General features: G+C 40.7%; 1 pseudogene; it reads right to left on the reverse strand.

Annotated features, from left to right (window-relative positions):
• Positions 1 to 989: 989 nt before the first annotated feature.
• On the reverse strand, positions 990 to 16120 carry LOC104455726 (annotated as a pseudogene).
• Between the last annotated feature and the right edge of the window lie 2029 nt (positions 16121 to 18149).

An 18149-nucleotide genomic window follows, 5' to 3' on the forward strand; every position in this document is an offset into this window, starting at 1 on the left:
CTCTTCTTCACGGACGATGGTGCAGTCCTCTTGACGACGGCCCGTATTCATCGTTCTTTGAGGACGTTGACGACAGTCGCAAAGCTAAGTCAAGCATTTTTTTAGTTTGATTGTGTGCAATTCCATTTCGCTATTTAAATTGTTCTCGTGTTTTCGCTTGCTGTCCAGGTTCAATTTCCCGGTCACCGTGGGCTTTCATGTCTATTCTACATCAACATCCCACTACCATCCTTTTTTTCTCTCTACGAGAATTCATGCACAAGTCCATCTGGCTCTATGCGGAGCTGTAATCGGATTCCTTCATTTAATATACGGATAGAGGAATTTCCATATTTGTTGCTTGAGCAAATCTCCATTGACTCCGATTACAGCTCCGCATAGAGCCAAGGAAAGAGAGTCAATAAAACACGCAAATTTTCTCTGCTGCTTTTCTATACACGCAGAGAGATAAATGCAAAATGAAATCCATATGCAATCTTCTCCTTCTCACAATTGGGGCTAAACATAAATGCAATCATGTGCAGCTGGACCGAAGAAGTCCCACAAAATCACAAGGTCGGTTAGTCTAATTTATTTAGACCGAGTATTATTCAATGGGTTCACAATCATTGTTCATACCACCCAAAATAATTCCCGATTAGATTTTTTGGAGCCTTTGTTTGTTTCAAGACTCGTGAACATGGTCTTTTTTTTTTCTTTTTTTTATGTGACCTCTTAATGCCTATAAAAGGCAAAGATGATGTGAAATGTTGGGCAAAGTCCCTTGAAGTAAAGTGTGTGTTTGTAAAAGCTCTCTCAATGTCTCTCTAAACACCTCTTCCTCTAATAAATGCAGTTTGGCTAGTTAGAAACGTTACCATTTTGGCACATTTGAATGTCTCTATGCTCGAAACTAAATTTCTTGATAAGTTTGCTGCTAAAAGACTGTCCCTAAATGGCTTGAACAAGAGGTTCGCCCACTGTGAGAAGGCATACCTACATCAACTTACTTAGTTTTTCCTAGTTCTAAGCATAGGTCCACTCACAAAGTCAAAGTTAATGCCTTTAATTGATGGTTATTTGGCAACGATCATGCTAAGCATTGCCACTATGCCGCCTCTGACGTGAACCACCGTCTTAAGGCCCTTGAAGCCGTTGTACGTTTCCAGTATCTTCTTTGTCATAATGGTGGAATGATTAGACGTTGCTTGGTTGAAGATCTTGTTGTATTGCGGGTCGGTTCATAGATACTCGAGTACAATCATCCCATGTACCTTGTTGAATGGGATTCCGCCTTCGAGAATTACATCTTTCAAGTAGTACTGCAAGTTAAAAGGCGAACGACCCAAGTCAATAGTCCGGGAACACGATAATGGAAAACTAATAAGTTCTTGAGCGGTGAAACTGGGAGGAGGTTTCAGGTGATCCAGACTTTCATTTACGGTCACCTATGACTTCAGTTTGTTGTGTAAAGTTGAATCATAATATGAGTGGTATCAAGGATGAATCCTGTCAACAATCCGAAAGAAAAAGAGAAAAGAAGGAAAAAGGGTTAAGAAGAAAAGCATACCGGCTTTCCACGACAACTCTGTTCTGGTTGAACAAGTTGAGTGGGGCAATGCCAACCTTGTTCTTGACCAAGAACTTGCACAACGGAGCTAAACCGTAAAGCCGCTCGACCTTGCCATCAGGCAGATCGAGAAGGGCACACGTAAGCACAGAATAGCTGGCCAGCAACGGGAAGATAAGGTCGAGCATTGACCGGGGCGTTGGGGTTCCGGGTCGGAAGCTGGGACATGACTTCCCCAGGGGTAAGGTAGGCGCCTAGCCCAGCCCTGGCCATGATCTCGAGGAGGTTGAGCTCAATGACGGCCTTGAGAACCAAAGGGAGAACAGAGGCGGTCGCCAGCTGCATGGCGAAGAGGTTCGCCTCCTCATTCGAGACTTGGGTAGGGGTCGTCTAGGTCTCGGATCCTGCTGAACCCTTTTTGTATTGAGGAAGGAAAGCATAAGAAATGGAATGAGAGAGTGCAATGGCCTGGGCAGCTGTTCGAGGACACCAGCAAAATTTTAAACCGCTATCTCATTTTCATCAACCGCAGCTTACTTTTATAGCAAAAAAAACTCTACTTTGACCACAGTTAATTCAACTTCAATTGAATCCCCATTAAGATTTTAAAGTTATAGCATCTAATGATACTGTAAACACCAAAAGAGATCCATTAAGTTATTAGATACGGAACAATTTCAAGCAAAACGAGATAGAAGTGGCTCGACACATGCTCTCATTTTTTTCTCAGGCTTGGTACGGTCCACACAATTTTATAAGTGCTATGTTTGAACAGTTTTCACCTATAACGGGGAGAGTTTCGCCCATGGTGAGAGATGGGAAGAGCCCATGATTGGGAGGGGGAGCAGTGTTTTTTAATTTTTTTTTTTAATTTTTTTTTAATTTTTATATAACTTCCCACCATCTCATTCACGTAGTTGGGAATAATAATGCGAAACATAGATTTAAAAAAATTCTTTATAATTCAAAATATCATGATGAACCTATTTATAAGTTTTATGAAATAACTAACACGATACAAATAATCATAAAGAATATTCATATAATCTTAAAAGATTCAGAAACCATCATAATTTTCCTAAATATCTCTAACGTTCCCTTAAACTTGAGGTATATTATTGAGTTTGAATGCAAGTCTGAATAATGTCCAATTGCTAAGACGTGGTTGATGAGGGGGTGCCCTACAGCTATTGATGGTGAAACTTTCAAATCTAGTTGGTTTGAAAGCGGCAAGTCTAATGATGGTGTGGCTTTTTGAGATAGTATGCGAAACATCATTGGAGGTATTGGAGCCGAGTAGAATGCTTCCTTTACTTCAGATTTTTCTGTCGAGACAGTAACTTAAATGTGGTTGATATGGTTGGCATATTTACAGCAAGCAAAATAAGCCATGCTTTGCTGAGAGAAAAGTTAGTATGTGAAAGCCCATCCTTGTTCTTGAGCAATCTAAAGGGCTCTGGTTGTAAAGTTAAACTTTGAAAATGTTTAAAGCTTAAGGCAGTTTCCTCCGGCTTTGGACTTTAGCATTTCCTTTCAATCTCGCCTTTACTAATATATTGGCATTCAGTTTCTTACCCCGCAGCTTCGACACAAATGAGACGACTGTGGCTGGTAAGCCTTGTGAAGGAGGTCGAGGGACGCTTGCACAGCTTTGCCGAGGGTCATGAGACGCCGGCAGAACTTTGCTGACAATCGCTCGTTCGAAGCCCGCATGCTTTGCCGAGGGTCGCTTGATACAGGCAAGCTATACCTACGCTAGATCTGCCTCGCCCTTGATATAGCTAGTAATAGCACCTAGAGGGGGGTGAATAGGTGTTTAAATAATTTCTCGAGATATGAAAGCAATACTAGGCAAACAATAGAAAGGAAGCTCTCCTTTTGTTAACAAAACAAACTATGAACAAAGTAAAGCAAAGAGTAGGGAAGAGAAAATTGAACACAAGATTTATAGTGGTTCGGCTTATTTCAAGCCTACGTCCACTCTTCTGCACTGACAACCCACCGGCTGGATTTCACTATGAACAAAAGAGATGTTATAGCAATGCTTTCCCTTGATTCCACGATCTAGATATTCTACCACACTTCCTCAAGGTATCTCAAAATGACGTGCGGACCCCTCAAGTGTCAAGACTTTGGCCAAAGGGACACTTAAGTGCCATAACTTACGAAAGGTACACTTAAGTGCCAAAATCGGAGTAAAAGGGATCACTTGAGTGCCACTCCGGCCAAAATCTGGCCAAAACGCCAACGTGGCGTTTTTCCGGCGAAGCGCGCCTAAAACGACACCGTTTTGCACGCTGACGTGGACAAAACGACGCCATTTTGCACGCTGACGTGGACAAAACGGCGTCGTTTTAGATTGACGTGGATAAAAAATAAATAAAATAATAAATTTAATTTAATTTAAAATTAAATTTAGTCAAAATATTAAAAAAATAATTAAAAATTTTAAAAAAGTTTAAAAAGTTTTTAAAAATTTTAAAAATTTTTAAAAAAGGCAACGGGGGAGGCGGCTGAGGGCCCGCCGGAAGGGCCGCGACGGCGGCGGGAGGTTCGGCCGGGCCCCGGGCGCAGCTGGGTCGGGAAGGGCGGCGGCGAGGGCTCGGGAGGGTCGGCCGGGGTCGCCGCGAGCCTCGCCGCCGGGATCCTAGGGGCCCCGCCCCTCGCCCGGCGGGGCAAGGGCTCGCGAGCCCTCGCCACCGTGGACCGGACCGGTCGACCCTCCCCCCGCCGTCGCCGGCCCTTCCCGGTGGCGGCAGGGTGGCGGCGGTGGCGGCCGAGGGCTCTCACCGCCTCCCCGTTCCTTTTTTAAATTTTTTTAAATTTTTTAAAGTTTTTAAAATTTTTTTTAAAATTTTAAAATTATTATTTTTTAAAATATTTTAACTAAATTTAAATTTAAATTTAATTTAATTAATTTATTATTTTTTTTACCACGTCAGCCCAAAACGACGCCGTTTTGGCCAAGTTAGCATCCAAAACGACGTTGTTTTGGGCGCGCTTCGCCGGAAAAACGCCACGTTGGCATTTTGGCCGGACTTTGGCCGGAGTGGCACTCAAGTGATCCGTTGTTTTTTCGAATGTGGCACTTAAGTGTACCTTTCGTAAGTTATGGCACTTAAGTGTCCCTTTGGCCAAAGTTATGGCACTTGAAGCGTTTTTTTGCCATCTCAAAATATAGACTCTATTTTGCGTACAAGATTTTGCTCAGCAAATGAATTGACTAAGAATCAAAGAGCTTCAGACTTTGGAATTCTTCTATCGTGTACCACCTCGAACAACTGGAACGTCTTCATTTTATACTCTTTTGTGCCATCATACCCGTTGGCACTTACCAAAGGAATTCTTCCAATCCTCCCATTGGACAGAATCAATTAGGAAGATTATTAGAGCTATTAAAGAAACATATCGATAACCCATCAATCCTGCTCGACCACACAATCAGGATCTTGGTTTCCATAAGTAGAACCTTCCAAGAATACTTCACTAATCATCGGATCTTTAATCATTCTTGATTTGAATAAAGGAATCCGTTATGTCATATCCAGCCAAGAGATCTTCTCCAGTCGATAAGGCCAAATCCTTAATGAAGTAGTTCTGGATAGCCTTTCTTCGACGGATTAGAAACTGTCAATGAGAATAGACTTTGAGTCTTGAGTCTGGTAGTCTGGAGGTCTTCAGACTTTAATAGAAGAGTCTGCAAAACTTCAGACTAGACTGATAGAAACGTTTTGTCAGCTTCAAAATATTCCATAAGGATTTCTCCAACAATCTCCCCCTTTTTGACGGTGACAAAACTTTTCTGCAGATTTGAATAACTTTGACTTGCAAAATATTACTCAAGCAAATATGGATATCTCATAAAGATTAATGGCTTAATGATAACACTAGAATCTGCAACCACAGAAAATAGGTTAGTCTTGAATAAGAGTAAAGCCATTCATAAGATATCAATAGTACTTAATATAAGTAGCAGTCAAATCCAAATCCACGTTCAGTCAATCCTCATCCAGACACAAACACACAAGTCACACATCAAAACAAACTGAAAATTCAACAAGTTTAAGTTCAAAGATTTCAAATCTCGCATCTCTCCCCCTTTTTGTCATCATAAAAAAGGTTGAGATGGGAATAGAATGGAGTCAAGTTTGCTTGGGAATGCGAACAAGCTGGAAATCTCCCATGGACTGGATGATGCCTTCTAGCTTTTTCAATTCTTCCTTCAGTTGATCCACCTCTTCACCTTTAGTATTGACTTGAATCTGAAGAGTAAGGGCTTGGATCTGATCAGATAATGAAACGGAAGAAGCTTGTCCTGCATTCTTCAAGTTCTGAACTTTGCTTTCCAAAGCATATATCTGACCCCGCATTTCCAAGAGAACATCAATGATTCTACGAAAATCTACTGAGTTATCAGTCTGCGTACTGGCTTCGGCACGATCCGATAGAGTAAAGGTAGATGATGGTATATCAGCATAGTCACGTAGATTTGGCGATAAAGCATCATGTCCCTCCTCAGGAAATTGAGAGGCATGAATGTCCTCTGGATTTGCTGGAGAGCGGCTGACTCCTTCACTGTTAACAGAATATGAGGACATTCCTCTGTTCTCACCACCTCCTCCTGTTTCTATGGCTTCAGGTGGAGAAGAGAGTTCCTCATGCTCTCATTCCTGTTGATTTTCTCTGTCTTCTTCTTCTTCAAACCTTTCCTTCTCTGCTTCTCTTTCTTTAGCTTCTCTCTCCTCTTCTTCATTTTCCTCTGCTTCTTGCTCCTCTGTTTCTGCTTCTTCTTCTTCTTTCTCCTGTTCTTCTCTCTCCTTTGCTTCTTTCTCCTGTCGTTCCATTGATTCTAGAACAGAACGACTCAGCTTCTTCAATGCTATAGCAGAAATTGTGAGGTCATCCTCATCAACTTCATCAGTAATGAGAGCTTTTCTCTTTTTGGATGGAGTAACCATGGGCTCCTTCCCTTTTCTTTTCGCTGCAGAAGAGACTTGATGAGATTTGACAGAGGTTTTCTACTTAAATTTCTCCAACACCTTGTCGAGTTCTTTTAGACGCATTTTGGACACAATTTTCAGTCCTACCACCATTTTGTCACATGGTCGAACACGGAGAATTTGTGGAGACTGAATATTCAAATGTCTGAATATCTTTAACACAAGACCTGGATAAGGAAGTTGATTTCGGTCTGAGGCAATTAATCACAATCTTGTGAAGCAGAATATTGAACGCATGCATCCTTGAGTAGGAAATCCGTCCCTCTGTTATTCTGTCTTTAACAAGTTCCAATGTGGCATGAGCTATAGAGACACTAATGGGTTGATATCTCCCTCTCTCAACCCCAATCACATCCGCCAACATATCCACATCCACTACAAAGTCCTGATCTCGGACACTGAAAGAGATTCTATTCGCATCCAAGAAACTAAGATTTGAATATAAATATGCAGTTAATTGAGCATAGGCTTCTGTGGTGTCAGAACATAACTGTTCTAGTTGAAGAGAACTGAACTTTTCCCTCAAATTGACATTCACAGCATCAAAGAAATCAAAATCCACACTCCTAGGGTTTATCACCCCACGCTTCAACAATTTGGAGTATAGATCCTTCTGTTCCTTCAATCTAAACAACTCTGTTCTTTTTGCTCGAATTTTCGCCGCAACACCCATTCTTGGTTGAAATTCTCTGTACAATCTATCATCATCATTTCCATCTATCGGATTAAATCCCCCAACACGCGGATCACTTGGGATATTTGCAAGGGTTTTTTCTGCCAACCCCTTAGGAGCAATTTCCAAACTCTCCATTTTTCGCAAAAAGATGTACTCATTCCCATATCCCTTGTCCTTAAGAAACTCATCGATGTAGTTCAATGGAGTACCAATGCTCTTTAAAGCACGGTAAAGCTTATAAATAAAAGAGGGCTTTTGAACTCTTACAGATCTCGCGTCTTCAATGATTTCTTCCTCTTGTTGATGACCAAAGCATCCCGTGGACTAGATGGTGGAGAATGATGCTGCCGAGAATGTTGTGGGCTTTGTTGCCGACTTGGTGACTCCTCTTCCTCGGTGAGATCAAAGTGAGTAGGCCCCTCACTCATTCGCCGTGGTCCCCTGCTTGCAATTCTCGAAGACTTTCTTGAAGACGACATCTTTCTCAGTCTTCGAAAGATTCCTTGCTTGACTTTACGAGATTTAATATAAGAGAAAATAAAATAACTTACAGTCAAGAATCATGATTGTCTGAGACTGAGAGTCTCTAGACTTTAACTTCTTCAAGCTTCAAAATGTTGAGTCTGGAATGGATGATTTCAAATTGATTTTTCTCCAAAGGCTTTGTAAATATATCCGCCAGTTGGTTCTTTGAGTCAACAAACTGAATTGAAACTTCTCCATTTTGAACATGATCTCTAATGAAATGATGTCGAATTTCTATATGCTTTGCTCTTGAGTGAGGAATCGGATTTTTGGTAAGATTAATTGCACTGGTGTTATCACAGTTAATCTCCGTGCATGAATATTCAATTCCAAAATTTCTTAGCTGTTGTTTTATCCACAGAATTTGTGAACAACAACTTCCAAGAGCTACATACTCTGCTTCTACTGTAGAAAGAGCTACTGTATTTTGCTTCCTTGAAAACCAAGACACCGTCCCCGCTTCCAAGTGGCGACGGTACCCGAGGTGCTCTTTCTATCAACTCTACAACCGGCTAGATCTGCGTCTGAGTATCCAAGGAGAGTGAAGTCTCCCTTTTTAGGATACCAAAGGCCGATTCTTGAAGTTGAAGCAATGTATTTGATAATACGCTTTGCGACACTTAGATGAGATTCTTTAGGGTCTGCTTGAAATCTAGCACAAATGCAAACACTAAACAAAATGTCGTCTAGAAGCAAAAGTAAGATAAAGAAGTGAACCGATGATACCCGTATAGCTTCGGTCAACTTTCTTTCCTCCTTCATCTTTGTCTATCTTCAAGGAACTTGACATTGGTATTTCAGTCTTTTTGCAATTTTCCAATCCAAACTTTTTGACAAGATCATTAGCATATTTTTCTTGATGAATAAAAGTCCATTCCTTCAATTGTTTCACTTGAAGTCCAAGAAAGAAGGTTGGTTCACCCATCATGCTCATTTCAAATTCATCCTGCATAGACTTAGAGAATTTCTTGCACAAACTTTCATTAGATGATCCAAAAATGATATCATCAACATATATTTGAACAAGCGGAAAACTTTTGCTTTCTCTTTTGATAAACAGAGTAGTGTCTACTTTACCTTTTTCAAAGCCATTTTGAATTAAAAACTTACTTAGCCTTTCGTACCAAGCTCGAGGTGCTTACTTCAATCCATACAAGGCTTTTTTCAGTCTGAATACTAAGTCTGGCTTCCTTGGGTCTTCAAGCCCAGGTGGTTGTTCCACATAGACTTCCTCATGGATAAATCCATTTAGGAAAACACTTTTGACGTTCATTTTGAATAACTTGAAATTCTTATAACAAGCAAAAGCAAGTAGTAATCGAATTGCTTCTAACCTTGCTACTGGTGCATAAGTCTCGTCATAGTCTATCCCTTCTTCTTGCATATATCCCTTGGTCACGAGTCTTGCTTTGTTTCTTACGACTTTACCTTTTTCGTTCATCTTGTTCCTGAAAATCCATTTAGCTCCAATAATAGATTTACCTGTTGGTTTAGGAGTCAACTCCCAGACATCATTAATATTGAATTGTCTGAGTTCTTCTTGCATAGCTTCAATCCAGCTTTCATCAGATAAAGCTTCGTCTATGCTTTTTGGTTCTATTTCAGAAATAAGAGCCACAACACTAGACTCTTCGCGCCTTTTGGATCTTGTGCGAATTCCTTCATTAATGTCACCAATAATGAGGTCTTTGGGATGAATGGACTTATGCTTCCAGTTACTGGTTGATTTGTCAGGTTAATGATCACTTCCTTCATTTGAATCTTCAATAACCATTTGTTACTGGTCTTTCAAAGTCTGAGTTGCTTCTTGAGATTTAGACTTTGTAGAGTCTGGAGCAGGTTCAGATTCTTCAAGATGAGTCTGAGCAGATTTATTTTGCATAGAATCCTGGAATTTGACATTCATTGATTCCTCCACAGATTGACTCTTCTTGTTATAGACTCTGTAGGCTTTGCTTGCGGTAGAATATCCAAGGAAGATGCCTTCGTCTGATTTTTCTTCAAACTCACCAACTCTATCATTTGCATTTTTCAATATAAAGCATTTGCATCCGAACACATGAAAATATGAAACAATAGGCTTCTTTCCTTTGAATAACTCATAGGGGGTTTTTTCAAGAATAGGCCTTAGAAAAACTCTATTGATAATGTAACATGCTGTTGAAACTACTTCAGCCCAAAATCGTGAAGAGATGTTACTTTCAATTAAAAGAGTTTTAGCCATTTCTTGAAGCGATCTATTCTTTCTTTCCCCAACTCCATTTTGCTCTGGAGTATATGGAGAAGAGAACACATGCTGAAAATCAGATTCATCACAGAATTTTGTAAAATCTTGATTTTCAAATTCACCTCCATGGTCTGTTCTTATACTCGAGATAACATACCGTTTTTCATTTTGAACATTTTTAGCAAACTTTTCAAAGTAAGAGAAGGTTTCAGACTTACTTGTCAGGAAATATACCCAAGTAAATCGTGAGTAATCATCCACAATTACTAGGCAATATTTCTTACCTCCAATGCTCTGAGTTCTGGTTGGTCCAAAGAGATCCATATGCAGAAGCTACAGTACATGATTAGTGGAAACTTGATTTATTGGTTTAAATGAATTTCTTACCTACTTTCCCAATACGCATGGTGTACATAGATTAGACTTTTGGTATGATAATTTGGGTAGACCACGAACAAGCTTCTTTGCTGAAATTTTGGCTATCTGCTTCATATTGATGTGTCCAAGCTTTCTGTGCCATAAGCTCGCTTCATCTTGAATTGAGATTAGACATTGCAATTCATCTGGTTTTACATCCAAGAGGTAGATATTTCCATGTCTTCAGCCCATGAATGACTGAGTAGAGTCTTTATTGGTTCCTGAACATATTCCCTCTTGAAAATTGATTTTGAAACCAGTATCACACAGCTGACTGATACTGAGCAGATTGTAGTTGAGTCCTTCCACTAGGGAAACATTGCTTATTGTGAGGTTTCCAAACTTTACAGTTCCAAATCACACAATTCTTCCTTTGATGTTTCCTCCAAATGAGACTTTTCCACCATTTACTTGAACGAGCTTTATGAAGCAATTTGAATCTCCTATCATATGTCTTGAGCATCCACTATCCAGATATCATTTTACCTTTTTCTTGATAGTGACCTGCATTTAAAAGGACTTAAGCTTTCTTTGGTACCCATATTTTCTTGGGTCCATTGGTGTTAGTATGATATGCGGTTTTTGCCCATACTTTCTTAACAGGTTTCCAAACCATAAGACACTCTTTTTCAAAATGATCTGCACTATTGCACTTTGAACATCTGAGAGCATTTCAACCTACTGGTTTTACAAATACTTTTTGAAAATGATTTTTGTAAAATGTCTTTGGAGGTCTTTGCTTAATTCTTTCATTTACTTTAGGAAAATCAATTAAAGGAATGGTTTCTGCTGTCATTCCTAAACCAGATTTATTGAAATAAGGTCTTTGTGCTGAAAGAATTTTTTCAAGTTTCTCAGATCCTATTGAAAATCTTTTTGAAATATTTGATAAGTCATTTTTTAAAAATGCATTTTCTTTCAAGAGATTATCTTTGCTTTCTTTAAGAGTAGAAACATTAATGTCTAAACATTTCAACTTTTCTTTCAAAACATTTTCCTGTTGTTTTAGTGCAAAGTTTTCCTTTTTAAGTTCGGAAATCCTTTTAAGAGAAGTCTTAAGACTAAAACAAAGCTCATCAATGTATTTATAAACTTTAACAGGATTTTAAAGTTACTTACCTCAAATTCACTGTCGAATCAGAAGTCTGTCTCGGAGTTTGAATCTGAATCCGATTGTGCCATCGACATATATTGGCATAATCATCATCACTTTCTTCACACTCGTCTCACCTGTGTTTCGCTTTAAGAGCCTTTCGATACTTTTCAGCTTTTCCTTTCTTCTTTTTCAGAAGAGGATAGTTGGGTCTGATGTGTCCCTTTTTTCTTACATTCAAAGCAGACTACATCTTTGTTTGATTCATCATCATCGACAGACTTGGTCTGTTGCTTTTGAAAACTCTGTTTCTTTGGATTGAATCTTCTTTCTTTTCTGTTCAGCTTTCTGAATTTTCTTATCATGAGAGCAAGCTCCTCATCATCCATATCGTCTTCGTAATCTATGACATCGAATCATCATTGGGTTTTAATGCAATGGATTTCTTACCTTTAGGATCTTCGTCTTCATTGATTCGTTCCACTTCATAAGACCGAAGAGTTCCAACCAACTCATCGACAGATAGTGGCATGATTCTTTGTGTCTCTCTTATTGAGGTCTTTATGTGATTCCAATCCTTGGAGAGTCCACGCAGTAGCTTGTTTACCTTCATGGGATTAGAAATTGGTTGACCTTGATTTTCAAGACCATTCACGATTTCTGTAAAACAACTAAACATGTCAGTTATATATTCTCCTGATTTCATTTTGAAGGCTTCATATTGACCGAGGAGAATGTTGATTCTAGTCTCTTTCACTCGATAAGTTCCTTCATAAGTGATATGTAATCTATCCCAGACTTCTTTTTCTGTAACACACAAAGATATTTTGTTATATTCAGTAGGTGACAAAGCACAATATAAATAATAAATTGCTTTTGTACCAAGAGCTTGTCTCTTGATTATCTCTTCCTGAGTCATTTCACTTGACTCAACAGTTTCTTTTCCTCTCTCTGAGACAAATGCAACTTTAGGAGTGATTCATTTTTCTACAACATCCCATTCCAGATGATCCTTTGATCGTAGGAACACTTTCATCTTGTTTTTCCAGATGTTGTAATCCTTTCCATCGAAGTAAAGTGGTTTGGTATTGCTTTGCCCTTCCACCAGCCCTGGAGCTAGCATACTAGTCATGGATCTTTAACTCTGAAGTAAAACACTTCAAACAAAGTGAGTACACAAGCTCTGATACCAATTGATATAACTAGTAATAGCACCTAGAGGGGGGTGAATAGGTGTTTAAATAATTTCTCGAGATATGAAAGCAATACTAGGCAAACAATAGAAAGGAAGCTCTCCTTTTGTTAACAAAACGAACTATGAACAAAGTAAAGCAGAGAGTAGGGAAGAGAAAATTGAACACAAGATTTATAGTGGTTCGGCTTATTTCAAGCCTACGTCCACTCTTCTGCATTGACAGCCCACCGGCTGGATTTCACTATGAACAAAAAAGATGTTACAACAATACTTTCCCTTGATTCCACAGTGTAGATATTCTACCACACTTCCTCAAGGTATCTCAAAATATAGACTCTCTTTTGCGTACAAGATTTCGCTTAGCAAATGAATTGACTAAAAATCAAAGAGCTTCAGACTTTGGAATTCTTCTATCGTACACCACCTCGAACAACTGGAACGTCTTCCTTTTATACTCATTTGTGCCATCATACCCGTTGGCACTTACCAAAGGAATTCTTCCAATCCTCCCATTGGACAGAATCAATTAGGAAGATTATTCGAGCTATTAAAGGAACATGTCGATAGCCCATAAATCCTGCTCATCCATACAATCAGGATCTTGGTTTCCATAAGTAGAACCTTCCAAGAATACTTCGCTAATCATCGGATCTTTAATCATTCTTGATTTTAATAAAGGAATCCGTTATGTCATATCCAGCCGAGAGATCTTCTCTAGTCGATAAGGCCAAATCCTTAATGAAGTAGTTCTGGATAGCCTTTCTTCAACGGATTAGAATTTGTCAATGAGAATAGACTTTGAGTCTTGAGTTTGGTAGTCTAGAGGTCTTCAGACTTTAATAGAAGAGTCTGCAAAACTTCAGACTAGTGTCACGGGCCGATCGATCAACTCTCGATCAACTCTTGATTCACCCGTGCGGCCTTAAGGTTTTACCCCTAAGCAGCCTTTCTCACACTCGACTCACAACGAACTTCTAGAGAGATAAACACTTGATGAGAGAGAAGCTCTGGATTTTCATATATGTTGTGAATGAGTTACAATGAGGGAGGACACCTCTTTATATACAAGTATAAGGCAAACCCTACCCGTAGATCTCCCTTAGATCTAACTGTGGAGATTGCACCTCCCCATCTACCAACCACTTGCATTCATAGCCAACTACTAGCTATATGCATTTATGGCCAACTACCAGCTACTCGCATTTATAACGTATGCGTACAAATACGGTATCACCCGCCCCTAGGAGAATACTGTACATCTCGGGAACATAGGTCGAGGGTCATCACGTGTCACGCCCGTGCCATGGAAACCTCTTGGACATGCTAACTTTCGGGCCGTGACACTAGACTGATAGAAACGTTTTGTCAGCTTCAAAATATTCCAGAAGGATTTCTCCAACAGCCCTGAGTCAAGCTCTCTGCGTCGCGTTGACTGGATCGCACAACCATGATGATCTTTAATGAGTCTCGTAGCCTCTATTTGGCACTTGCCGAGCTGTACATCTAATTTGCCGACACTAGCAATTTTTGCCGAGGGTTGCTCAATACTGGCAATCTTTGCCTAGGCTAGGTCTGTCTCACCTTGGGTTGAGCGATCTCACAGCCGTCTAGGCTAGTATCGCGCCACCCCGGCAAATCTTGTTGAGGCCTCGCGGTCTGTGGTCAATGCTTGCTGGGTTCTACCTTGCGGAGGGTTGCTCAACGCCAGGAAGCTTTGCCTAGGTGAGATCCGTTGCACATTGGGTCGAATGACCTGGGCACCGCATTCGCTGGGGTCACGCACCCTGACGAACCTTGAGGAGGTCGCGCAGCCTTTGGTCGACACTTGCCTAGTTCCAGCAAATCTGCCAAGATGCTTGCCGGGCTACAGTAATCCCCGCCCTCTCCTTTTTCCATTTTTTTTTTCAGTTTTGCTTCATTTTATAGTTGCTTTACGAAAATGTATTAGAATAGATGCCTTGTCCTAGTGCTTCCTGAAAATTCCATCTTACGGAACACTGGCATCGTTCTGACCTTCATGAAAATGGCATCTCCCTTTGGAATGCCCACGAACTTGTCGCCTCCAACGTGCTCGACACCTAAATTAATCCCAACATTAGATTTTTCGGAAGGTGCTTCATATAAGTCAAGGGGCAAAGAATCGAATGTGAGGTGCGGAAATGTTCTTAGATCTGGCCTTGCTCTCTAATGACAGGATGACTAATCCTGAAGAGCAAGTGAGTGATAAACATTATATACCCGGACAGGACACAGCGTCTTTAATCAAGTGAGACAAATCGAAGTTGATGTCTTTAATCGACAGGCATTTGACAACAATGTTGGAAAAATATAACTTCGAATTGGATAGAACAATGAAGTGGGATCTTCGAATAGCATAGAAAAATCAAATTGGACTTTGATGCGTGATATCATTTTCTTTAAGGTTTTGTTTGCCCCATAATATTACTAATGGTCACCAGCAAATTTCCTTTAGGATACAAAAAGTCTCAAATGAAAATACTAACAGCAATTATAGTATTTCTCCAAGATTTCTTATGGGAGACAATTGAAAATAATGGATGTATTGAAAATGAAAAAAAAATGGAAGAAGAAGATTACGATTGAACAGACATGTTTAGTAATTTATAGCAATAACAAGAAGTTATATTCAAACAGATACAACCTTCCAAGATTAAGAAATTATGTCTAAACAGATACGGACTCTAAGATAGTCATTGGAAGAAATAATAAAATTCGGAATTAAATAAATAATAAATAGAAAAATAAGCGTAACTCCTACTTGAACAGTTGCATTGTTTCAATGGGATGCTTTTGTTAATTTTCATAAAAATCCATCCAAATCTTCCAATAAATAAAAAATAATGATTGTTGGTCAGTGCCAAATCTCATCCGCATGCACATTCACATCTTTTTGACGTAGGACGAGGCACGTCTTCGTTTATTTTACAAACAACCTACCAATAAACAATGATGCTAAGCATAGCCTCAATACCATCTCTGGCGTCAATCGCCATCTTGAGTCCCTCGAAGCCATTGTACGTTTCTAGTATCTTCTTCATGGTCATGGTGAATTGATTAGATATTCTTAGTTGAAGATCTTGTTGAAATTTCGGGTCTATGCTATGATACTCGAACGCAGTCATCCTGTACACCTTGTTGAATGGGATTGCCCCTTCGAGAATCGCATCTTTCGTGAAGTACCTACAAGTTAAGAAGCAAACAATTCAATTCAATTCTCGGAAAACATAATAACGGGGATTAGTAAGTTCTTGAGCTGTGAAACATCGAAGGAGACTACAGAACATTCAAACGTTGGATTACATTTGCCAGTTCAATTTCTCTGAGGATGACTGAAAGCAGATGATCTGAGTTGCCATAATTGATATCATTACAACATCTTTCGAGGAGGTCGAGCTCGATGGCGGCATTGAGGACCATGGTGAGCAAGGACGCGCTCACCGGCTACATGGAAAAGCGGTTCGCTTCCTCGTCCGAGACTTGAATCAAGGTCATTCGGGTCACGGATCTTGCTGAACCTTTTTTTTACCCTTCTGTTTTCTTCGACGAGTATTGAGGATGGAAAGCAGAAGAAATGGAATGAAAAGACCTGGCGTGCTCGGTACCCAGCAAAATCTTAAACCGCTATTCATTTTCATTGACCGCGGTTTACTTCTAGAAAAAAAAACTTTACCTCAACCACAACGAATTCACGTTCAATTCATCACACTCTGAATCTTACAAGAGTAGGGAAAATGATGCGACTATCAATATATATTACAGAACAGAAAATTGGTTATAACATCGGAATATCTACAATCCATGAAAAGAATATATACATATCGAAACTCAATTAAGCCCGTCAACTATCAACTGATATATAAATAATTGCCTCAAATCATACCCAAAATGGGAAAAGTGTCAAAAAAGTCCTAAACATTTTGTCATTGTGCCAATTTAGTTCGAAACCTTTTTAAGTTGTGCCAATTTAGTCATTTCCAGCCAATTTTGGCCAGATTTTGCTGATTGGATGTCGACCGGCTGACATGGTCTCGATCGGCGCTAACGTGGACAACTTTTAATAATTTTTTTTAATTATTATTTTTATTTTATTTTTAATTTTTTTATTCTCTTCTTCTTCCTCCAGCCGGTCGCCAGACCTTGGCGCTGGCCAGAGGCAACGGCCGGCGAGGTCAACCTTGACCTCACCGGCCACCTCGCCAATGGCCGCAAGGGCGGCCTCGCACTTGGCGCCGTGGCTCGCCCTCGCCGGATCTAGTGAGGGTCGAGGCCGGCGAGGCCTGACCTCGCTAAATCTAGCGAGGGCGAGTCTCGCCCGCTCGGCGTGAGGCCACCCTTAAGGCCTGGGCGGTGAGGCCCGCCCTTGTCGGATTTGGCGAGGGTCGAGCCTCGCCCATGGCCGGCGAGGGCGAACCCCGCCGGCTCGGTGTGAGGAGGTGGCCTCAAGTCGACGAGGTGGTTATGTTGCGTTGTGAGCATGCCCTACTACATGTGGGTCCCGTCAAAAAGCACCATTCGGAACCTCTGCCGCTCCCTCTCCACGGTGCCGACGCTGCTCGGGTTCTGGTTCTGGTTGCCGGGGGTCTTCACCGTCTTCATGTCCACCACCTACATGATCGGCCTCACCTCGCTCTCCCCGACGAGCTCGCACTCGCAGATCTTCCATATCGCGCCCTCCATCAGCTTCACCACCGCCGACATCTCTCCGAACCAGCAAGAGGGGGACGCCACCGTTGCTAGGGTTATGGTAGAGATGGGTGAGAGGAAATCGATCGCGACGGATTGAAAATCAATAGCTCGAGTGAAGCCACCTCCTCACGCCAAGCTAGCGAGGCTCGCCCTCGCCGGCCATGGGCAAGGCTCGACCCTCGCCAGATCCGACGAGGGTGAGCCTCGTCGCCCAGCGCGAGGCCACCCTCGCGGCCACTGGCGAGGTGGCCGGCAAGGTCAAGGTCAACCTCGTCGGCCATTGCCTCTGGCCAATCGCTGAGGTCCGGCGACCGGCTGGAGGAATAAGAAGAGAATAAAAATAAAAATAAAAGAAAAAAATTAAAAATTAAAAAATTATTAAAAGTTGTCCACATCAGCTTCGATCAGGCCACGTCGCTGGCCGGCATCCAGTCAGTAAAATCCGGCCAAAATTGGCTGGAAAGGACTGAATTGGCACAACTTAAAAAGGTTTAGGACTAAATCGACACCAAAAAAAGGTTTATGACTAAATCGGCACAAAGACAAAAGGTTTAGGACTTTTTGGCACTTTTTCCTACCCAAAATCCTACTATTAGAACTTCTCATCAATAGTGCTTTCATTCTATTTGAAAAATATTTCAAATGAATGTGTGAGTAATCACAAGTTGAGTGAATAATGCAAAACACTTCAAAGCAAATCAAGGATTCACTATGCACATTTATAAAACAATATCATAACTCACTTACCTCAAATTTAGTA

The sequence above is a fragment of the Eucalyptus grandis genome, chromosome 1, assembly GCF_016545825.1.
Source record: "Eucalyptus grandis isolate ANBG69807.140 chromosome 1, ASM1654582v1, whole genome shotgun sequence".
In the NCBI taxonomy this organism is placed as follows: Eukaryota; Viridiplantae; Streptophyta; class Magnoliopsida; order Myrtales; family Myrtaceae; genus Eucalyptus; species Eucalyptus grandis.